The sequence below is a fragment of the Schistocerca cancellata genome, unplaced genomic scaffold (genome assembly GCF_023864275.1).
Source record: "Schistocerca cancellata isolate TAMUIC-IGC-003103 unplaced genomic scaffold, iqSchCanc2.1 HiC_scaffold_462, whole genome shotgun sequence".
Classification (NCBI taxonomy): Eukaryota; Metazoa; Arthropoda; class Insecta; order Orthoptera; family Acrididae; genus Schistocerca; species Schistocerca cancellata.
Window position 1 is genome coordinate 26,058 of NW_026046479.1, and position 7,198 is coordinate 33,255.

Here is a 7,198-nt window from a genome sequence, read left to right on the forward strand (position 1 = left end):
CCTCTGTCAACTTCCACGCATGGTGATGATCTTTTGGTCATCACACTCGCCAGCTGAAATCGGCGCTGCCTTTCGTAGTAGTAAAAGAGTAGTGGCCCGTGGGGGGATCGAACCCGCGACCTTCGCGTTATTAGCACGACGCTCTAACCAACTGAGCTAACGGGCCTCGGCAGATGCAGTTGCTCAGCCCTAAACTGGAAACAGCTGGCATGAAGCCATACACCATTTCTATGGTCGTCGTGTGTCTGCTTCCCTAGTCTATATTCTGCTGACGGTCACGAAACAGTAGCTATATTGCGAGCAGGACGGGAAACGGCCGCTCGGACAGCTCAAACTTGTCACGATTCGTGTGGAAAAAAATTACGTTCCGGTACCGGGAATCGAACCCGGGCCTCCTGGGTGAAAGCCAGGTATCCTAGCCACTAGACCACACCGGATGTGGCCGTTCCATTGGACCGTTCGTACGGTCGCTTGTCGCATTTCGTGTCGAGTGCCACGTCGGCGCCCTTCTCTCTTTGCGAGCATCTTTGCACATACTGACTGGCAAGGCGCGCACCTCAAACGTCGCAGAGCAATGCTTTTGGCTTCATGCTGTGCTGGAAGAAGAGGAAAAGGGAAGCTGTAAGTAGCAATAAGCGGAAGTAAACATTTTCCCGCTGAAGCGTTGAAACGTTGTGGATAACAAACAAGAAATACGTTGGCGCCCTAGCAACAGCACCACCATCAGTCACAGAAAATTAAATGCCCCGGGTGAGGATCGAACTCACGACCTTAAGATTATGAGACTTACGCGCTGCCTACTGCGCTACCGAGGCACGGGTGAACCGTTTCTCCTGGAAACTGGGTAAGTTGCGTACCCAATATTAGACGTAGAAACACTGTACTTCCTGGATAACGTGTTCTGTTGCTACACGTTCATTGCCGGCCCAGTTGATTGCGGTGTTGCGGCAGCATTATCGCGGGAAAGCAAAATGATGCATCGGCCGGGAATCGAACCCGGGCCGCCCGCGTGGCAGGCGAGCATTCTACCACTGAACCACCGATGCTCTGGCCAGCGGTAACTTCGCGCTGCTTCCCGAGCAGATGTCTCAAGGGAAAGTGGGGCTGCCGTCAAGCGCCGTAGCATTCTGTGCAGAAGACGCTGCAGACGCTGAATCCTGCACTGCACTGCACTGCACTGCACGGCACTGCTTAAAAATGCCTCCACAACGCGGTCCTCTGCGTACTGTTGCGTCGCCGGCGCCGACTCTTGCCAAAGGATGCGAAATGTGCGCGGATACGCTGTCCGAATGCGTCTGGATGTGCTCCCCTAGCCTACCTCGAAATGCGCCTGCCAGGTACGATCACCTTCGGCCGCTGCCGACAGGCGGGAAGCCGACACAGCGCGGAGGCGGGGCGCTCGCTTGTGCGGTGGTGGTGTAATGGTCAGCATAGTTGCCTTCCAAGCAGTTGATCCGGGTTCGATTCCCGGCCACCGCAGCAGGCTTTTAATTTCGCGTATGAGTACTTTTGCCGCGCGCTCTTAAATTATTGTTTTTTTCCCCCCTCTTACTCGCTGCATACCAGCCCTTAGTGTGTCTCGACTTGTCTCGACTTTGCTCAGCTGACGCGAGAGCTGACGCTCTCAAATCGGCCTATATCAAAACGACAAGCACGATAAACGACTGAGAGAGGGGAGGAGAGGCGAGGCGATGGACACACAGCACGCCCCTTCATTTCACGGTGGCGTCTCCCTCACCGAATCGGGCTGTAGCTCCGAAAAGAAAAATAGGAAGTAAAACTGCCAATAGTACAGTGTGTTCCCACGCGCTCACCCGCCCAAGTACTGACAAGGGCCAAAGTTGTTACGCATCGGCAATCAGACATTTTCTTTCATTTTCTCTTCATCGGTTGAGAACCAGTGTATTCAAAATATTATGCCCATTGCCGAGTGAATGCTGTAGCGCTTCCCGACAAGTCGGGTTCGGATCCTCTGTCAACTTCCACGCATGGTGATGATCTTTTGGTCATCACACTCGCCAGCTGAAATCGGCGCTGCCTTTTCGTAGTAGTAAAAGAGTAGTGGCCCGTGGGGGGATCGAACCCGCGACCTTCGCGTTATTAGCACGACGCTCTAACCAACTGAGCTAACGGGCCTCGGCAGATGCAGTTGCTCAGCCCTAAACTGGAAACAGCTGGCATGAAGCCATACACCATTTCTATGGTCGTCGTGTGTCTGCTTCCCTAGTCTATATTCTGCTGACGGTCACGAAACAGTAGCTATATTGCGAGCAGGACGGGAAACGGCCGCTCGGACAGCTCAAACTTGTCACGATTCGTGTGGAAAAAAATTACGTTCCGGTACCGGGAATCGAACCCGGGCCTCCTGGGTGAAAGCCAGGTATCCTAGCCACTAGACCACACCGGATGTGGCCGTTCCATTGGACCGTTCGTACGGTCGCTTGTCGCATTTCGTGTCGAGTGCCACGTCGGCGCCCTTCTCTCTTTGCGAGCATCTTTGCACATACTGACTGGCAAGGCGCGCACCTCAAACGTCGCAGAGCAATGCTTTTGGCTTCATGCTGTGCTGGAAGAAGAGGAAAAGGGAAGCTGTAAGTAGCAATAAGCGGAAGTAAACATTTTCCCGCTGAAGCGTTGAAACGTTGTGGATAACAAACAAGAAATACGTTGGCGCCCTAGCAACAGCACCACCATCAGTCACAGAAAATTAAATGCCCCGGGTGAGGATCGAACTCACGACCTTAAGATTATGAGACTTACGCGCTGCCTACTGCGCTACCGAGGCACGGGTGAACCGTTTCTCCTGGAAACTGGGTAAGTTGCGTACCCAATATTAGACGTAGAAACACTGTACTTCCTGGATAACGTGTTCTGTTGCTACACGTTCATTGCCGGCCCAGTTGATTGCGGTGTTGCGGCAGCATTATCGCGGGAAAGCAAAATGATGCATCGGCCGGGAATCGAACCCGGGCCGCCCGCGTGGCAGGCGAGCATTCTACCACTGAACCACCGATGCTCTGGCCAGCGGTAACTTCGCGCTGCTTCCCGAGCAGATGTCTCAAGGGAAAGTGGGGCTGCCGTCAAGCGCCGTAGCATTCTGTGCAGAAGACGCTGCAGACGCTGAATCCTGCACTGCACTGCACTGCACTGCACGGCACTGCTTAAAAATGCCTCCACAACGCGGTCCTCTGCGTACTGTTGCGTCGCCGGCGCCGACTCTTGCCAAAGGATGCGAAATGTGCGCGGATACGCTGTCCGAATGCGTCTGGATGTGCTCCCCTAGCCTACCTCGAAATGCGCCTGCCAGGTACGATCACCTTCGGCCGCTGCCGACAGGCGGGAAGCCGACACAGCGCGGAGGCGGGGCGCTCGCTTGTGCGGTGGTGGTGTAATGGTCAGCATAGTTGCCTTCCAAGCAGTTGATCCGGGTTCGATTCCCGGCCACCGCAGCAGGCTTTTAATTTCGCGTATGAGTACTTTTGCCGCGCGCTCTTAAATTATTGTTTTTTTCCCCCCTCTTACTCGCTGCATACCAGCCCTTAGTGTGTCTCGACTTGTCTCGACTTTGCTCAGCTGACGCGAGAGCTGACGCTCTCAAATCGGCCTATATCAAAACGACAAGCACGATAAACGACTGAGAGAGGGGAGGAGAGGCGAGGCGATGGACACACAGCACGCCCCTTCATTTCACGGTGGCGTCTCCCTCACCGAATCGGGCTGTAGCTCCGAAAAGAAAAATAGGAAGTAAAACTGCCAATAGTACACTGTGTTCCCACGCGCTCACCCGCCCAAGTACTGACAAGGGCCAAAGTTGTTACGCATCGGCAATCAGACATTTTCTTTCATTTTCTCTTCATCGGTTGAGAACCAGTGTATTCAAAATATTATGCCCATTGCCGAGTGAATGCTGTAGCGCTTCCCGACAAGTCGGGTTCGGATCCTCTGTCAACTTCCACGCATGGTGATGATCTTTTGGTCATCACACTCGCCAGCTGAAATCGGCGCTGCCTTTTCGTAGTAGTAAAAGAGTAGTGGCCCGTGGGGGGATCGAACCCGCGACCTTCGCGTTATTAGCACGACGCTCTAACCAACTGAGCTAACGGGCCTCGGCAGATGCAGTTGCTCAGCCCTAAACTGGAAACAGCTGGCATGAAGCCATACACCATTTCTATGGTCGTCGTGTGTCTGCTTCCCTAGTCTATATTCTGCTGACGGTCACGAAACAGTAGCTATATTGCGAGCAGGACGGGAAACGGCCGCTCGGACAGCTCAAACTTGTCACGATTCGTGTGGAAAAAAATTACGTTCCGGTACCGGGAATCGAACCCGGGCCTCCTGGGTGAAAGCCAGGTATCCTAGCCACTAGACCACACCGGATGTGGCCGTTCCATTGGACCGTTCGTACGGTCGCTTGTCGCATTTCGTGTCGAGTGCCACGTCGGCGCCCTTCTCTCTTTGCGAGCATCTTTGCACATACTGACTGGCAAGGCGCGCACCTCAAACGTCGCAGAGCAATGCTTTTGGCTTCATGCTGTGCTGGAAGAAGAGGAAAAGGGAAGCTGTAAGTAGCAATAAGCGGAAGTAAACATTTTCCCGCTGAAGCGTTGAAACGTTGTGGATAACAAACAAGAAATACGTTGGCGCCCTAGCAACAGCACCACCATCAGTCACAGAAAATTAAATGCCCCGGGTGAGGATCGAACTCACGACCTTAAGATTATGAGACTTACGCGCTGCCTACTGCGCTACCGAGGCACGGGTGAACCGTTTCTCCTGGAAACTGGGTAAGTTGCGTACCCAATATTAGACGTAGAAACACTGTACTTCCTGGATAACGTGTTCTGTTGCTACACGTTCATTGCCGGCCCAGTTGATTGCGGTGTTGCGGCAGCATTATCGCGGGAAAGCAAAATGATGCATCGGCCGGGAATCGAACCCGGGCCGCCCGCGTGGCAGGCGAGCATTCTACCACTGAACCACCGATGCTCTGGCCAGCGGTAACTTCGCGCTGCTTCCCGAGCAGATGTCTCAAGGGAAAGTGGGGCTGCCGTCAAGCGCCGTAGCATTCTGTGCAGAAGACGCTGCAGACGCTGAATCCTGCACTGCACTGCACTGCACTGCACGGCACTGCTTAAAAATGCCTCCACAACGCGGTCCTCTGCGTACTGTTGCGTCGCCGGCGCCGACTCTTGCCAAAGGATGCGAAATGTGCGCGGATACGCTGTCCGAATGCGTCTGGATGTGCTCCCCTAGCCTACCTCGAAATGCGCCTGCCAGGTACGATCACCTTCGGCCGCTGCCGACAGGCGGGAAGCCGACACAGCGCGGAGGCGGGGCGCTCGCTTGTGCGGTGGTGGTGTAATGGTCAGCATAGTTGCCTTCCAAGCAGTTGATCCGGGTTCGATTCCCGGCCACCGCAGCAGGCTTTTAATTTCGCGTATGAGTACTTTTGCCGCGCGCTCTTAAATTATTGTTTTTTTCCCCCCTCTTACTCGCTGCATACCAGCCCTTAGTGTGTCTCGACTTGTCTCGACTTTGCTCAGCTGACGCGAGAGCTGACGCTCTCAAATCGGCCTATATCAAAACGACAAGCACGATAAACGACTGAGAGAGGGGAGGAGAGGCGAGGCGATGGACACACAGCACGCCCCTTCATTTCACGGTGGCGTCTCCCTCACCGAATCGGGCTGTAGCTCCGAAAAGAAAAATAGGAAGTAAAACTGCCAATAGTACACTGTGTTCCCACGCGCTCACCCGCCCAAGTACTGACAAGGGCCAAAGTTGTTACGCATCGGCAATCAGACATTTTCTTTCATTTTCTCTTCATCGGTTGAGAACCAGTGTATTCAAAATATTATGCCCATTGCCGAGTGAATGCTGTAGCGCTTCCCGACAAGTCGGGTTCGGATCCTCTGTCAACTTCCACGCATGGTGATGATCTTTTGGTCATCACACTCGCCAGCTGAAATCGGCGCTGCCTTTTCGTAGTAGTAAAAGAGTAGTGGCCCGTGGGGGGATCGAACCCGCGACCTTCGCGTTATTAGCACGACGCTCTAACCAACTGAGCTAACGGGCCTCGGCAGATGCAGTTGCTCAGCCCTAAACTGGAAACAGCTGGCATGAAGCCATACACCATTTCTATGGTCGTCGTGTGTCTGCTTCCCTAGTCTATATTCTGCTGACGGTCACGAAACAGTAGCTATATTGCGAGCAGGACGGGAAACGGCCGCTCGGACAGCTCAAACTTGTCACGATTCGTGTGGAAAAAAATTACGTTCCGGTACCGGGAATCGAACCCGGGCCTCCTGGGTGAAAGCCAGGTATCCTAGCCACTAGACCACACCGGATGTGGCCGTTCCATTGGACCGTTCGTACGGTCGCTTGTCGCATTTCGTGTCGAGTGCCACGTCGGCGCCCTTCTCTCTTTGCGAGCATCTTTGCACATACTGACTGGCAAGGCGCGCACCTCAAACGTCGCAGAGCAATGCTTTTGGCTTCATGCTGTGCTGGAAGAAGAGGAAAAGGGAAGCTGTAAGTAGCAATAAGCGGAAGTAAACATTTTCCCGCTGAAGCGTTGAAACGTTGTGGATAACAAACAAGAAATACGTTGGCGCCCTAGCAACAGCACCACCATCAGTCACAGAAAATTAAATGCCCCGGGTGAGGATCGAACTCACGACCTTAAGATTATGAGACTTACGCGCTGCCTACTGCGCTACCGAGGCACGGGTGAACCGTTTCTCCTGGAAACTGGGTAAGTTGCGTACCCAATATTAGACGTAGAAACACTGTACTTCCTGGATAACGTGTTCTGTTGCTACACGTTCATTGCCGGCCCAGTTGATTGCGGTGTTGCGGCAGCATTATCGCGGGAAAGCAAAATGATGCATCGGCCGGGAATCGAACCCGGGCCGCCCGCGTGGCAGGCGAGCATTCTACCACTGAACCACCGATGCTCTGGCCAGCGGTAACTTCGCGCTGCTTCCCGAGCAGATGTCTCAAGGGAAAGTGGGGCTGCCGTCAAGCGCCGTAGCATTCTGTGCAGAAGACGCTGCAGACGCTGAATCCTGCACTGCACTGCACTGCACTGCACGGCACTGCTTAAAAATGCCTCCACAACGCGGTCCTCTGCGTACTGTTGCGTCGCCGGCGCCGACTCTTGCCAAAGGATGCGAAATGTGCGCGGATACGCTGTCCG

The 7,198-nt window shown here is 54.1% G+C and overlaps 19 non-coding genes across 19 annotated transcripts; 3 read left to right on the forward strand and 16 right to left on the reverse strand.

The window, feature by feature from the left end:
* Positions 1-92: 92 nt before the first annotated feature.
* Trnai-aau (transfer RNA isoleucine (anticodon AAU)) lies at positions 93-166 on the reverse strand. The gene has a single exon. It is a non-coding gene; the product is annotated as a tRNA-Ile (tRNA).
* Positions 167-365: 199 nt separating this feature from the next.
* Positions 366-437, reverse strand: Trnae-uuc (transfer RNA glutamic acid (anticodon UUC)). The gene has a single exon. It is a non-coding gene; the product is annotated as a tRNA-Glu (tRNA).
* A 305-nt stretch (positions 438-742) lies between these two features.
* Trnam-cau (transfer RNA methionine (anticodon CAU)) lies at positions 743-815 on the reverse strand. The gene has a single exon. It is a non-coding gene; the product is annotated as a tRNA-Met (tRNA).
* Positions 816-975: 160 nt separating this feature from the next.
* Positions 976-1,046, reverse strand: Trnag-gcc (transfer RNA glycine (anticodon GCC)). Its single transcript has one exon. It is a non-coding gene; the product is annotated as a tRNA-Gly (tRNA).
* Positions 1,047-1,407: 361 nt separating this feature from the next.
* On the forward strand, positions 1,408-1,479 carry Trnag-ucc (transfer RNA glycine (anticodon UCC)). The gene has a single exon. It is a non-coding gene; the product is annotated as a tRNA-Gly (tRNA).
* A 583-nt stretch (positions 1,480-2,062) lies between these two features.
* Positions 2,063-2,136, reverse strand: Trnai-aau (transfer RNA isoleucine (anticodon AAU)). The gene has a single exon. It is a non-coding gene; the product is annotated as a tRNA-Ile (tRNA).
* Positions 2,137-2,335: 199 nt separating this feature from the next.
* On the reverse strand, positions 2,336-2,407 carry Trnae-uuc (transfer RNA glutamic acid (anticodon UUC)). Its single transcript has one exon. It is a non-coding gene; the product is annotated as a tRNA-Glu (tRNA).
* A 305-nt stretch (positions 2,408-2,712) lies between these two features.
* Positions 2,713-2,785, reverse strand: Trnam-cau (transfer RNA methionine (anticodon CAU)). Its single transcript has one exon. It is a non-coding gene; the product is annotated as a tRNA-Met (tRNA).
* A 160-nt stretch (positions 2,786-2,945) lies between these two features.
* On the reverse strand, positions 2,946-3,016 carry Trnag-gcc (transfer RNA glycine (anticodon GCC)). Its single transcript has one exon. It is a non-coding gene; the product is annotated as a tRNA-Gly (tRNA).
* Positions 3,017-3,377: 361 nt separating this feature from the next.
* On the forward strand, positions 3,378-3,449 carry Trnag-ucc (transfer RNA glycine (anticodon UCC)). Its single transcript has one exon. It is a non-coding gene; the product is annotated as a tRNA-Gly (tRNA).
* A 583-nt stretch (positions 3,450-4,032) lies between these two features.
* Positions 4,033-4,106, reverse strand: Trnai-aau (transfer RNA isoleucine (anticodon AAU)). The gene has a single exon. It is a non-coding gene; the product is annotated as a tRNA-Ile (tRNA).
* Positions 4,107-4,305: 199 nt separating this feature from the next.
* On the reverse strand, positions 4,306-4,377 carry Trnae-uuc (transfer RNA glutamic acid (anticodon UUC)). The gene has a single exon. It is a non-coding gene; the product is annotated as a tRNA-Glu (tRNA).
* Positions 4,378-4,682: 305 nt separating this feature from the next.
* Positions 4,683-4,755, reverse strand: Trnam-cau (transfer RNA methionine (anticodon CAU)). The gene has a single exon. It is a non-coding gene; the product is annotated as a tRNA-Met (tRNA).
* Positions 4,756-4,915: 160 nt separating this feature from the next.
* On the reverse strand, positions 4,916-4,986 carry Trnag-gcc (transfer RNA glycine (anticodon GCC)). The gene has a single exon. It is a non-coding gene; the product is annotated as a tRNA-Gly (tRNA).
* A 361-nt stretch (positions 4,987-5,347) lies between these two features.
* On the forward strand, positions 5,348-5,419 carry Trnag-ucc (transfer RNA glycine (anticodon UCC)). Its single transcript has one exon. It is a non-coding gene; the product is annotated as a tRNA-Gly (tRNA).
* Positions 5,420-6,002: 583 nt separating this feature from the next.
* Positions 6,003-6,076, reverse strand: Trnai-aau (transfer RNA isoleucine (anticodon AAU)). The gene has a single exon. It is a non-coding gene; the product is annotated as a tRNA-Ile (tRNA).
* A 199-nt stretch (positions 6,077-6,275) lies between these two features.
* Positions 6,276-6,347, reverse strand: Trnae-uuc (transfer RNA glutamic acid (anticodon UUC)). The gene has a single exon. It is a non-coding gene; the product is annotated as a tRNA-Glu (tRNA).
* A 305-nt stretch (positions 6,348-6,652) lies between these two features.
* Positions 6,653-6,725, reverse strand: Trnam-cau (transfer RNA methionine (anticodon CAU)). Its single transcript has one exon. It is a non-coding gene; the product is annotated as a tRNA-Met (tRNA).
* A 160-nt stretch (positions 6,726-6,885) lies between these two features.
* Trnag-gcc (transfer RNA glycine (anticodon GCC)) lies at positions 6,886-6,956 on the reverse strand. Its single transcript has one exon. It is a non-coding gene; the product is annotated as a tRNA-Gly (tRNA).
* Between the last annotated feature and the right edge of the window lie 242 nt (positions 6,957-7,198).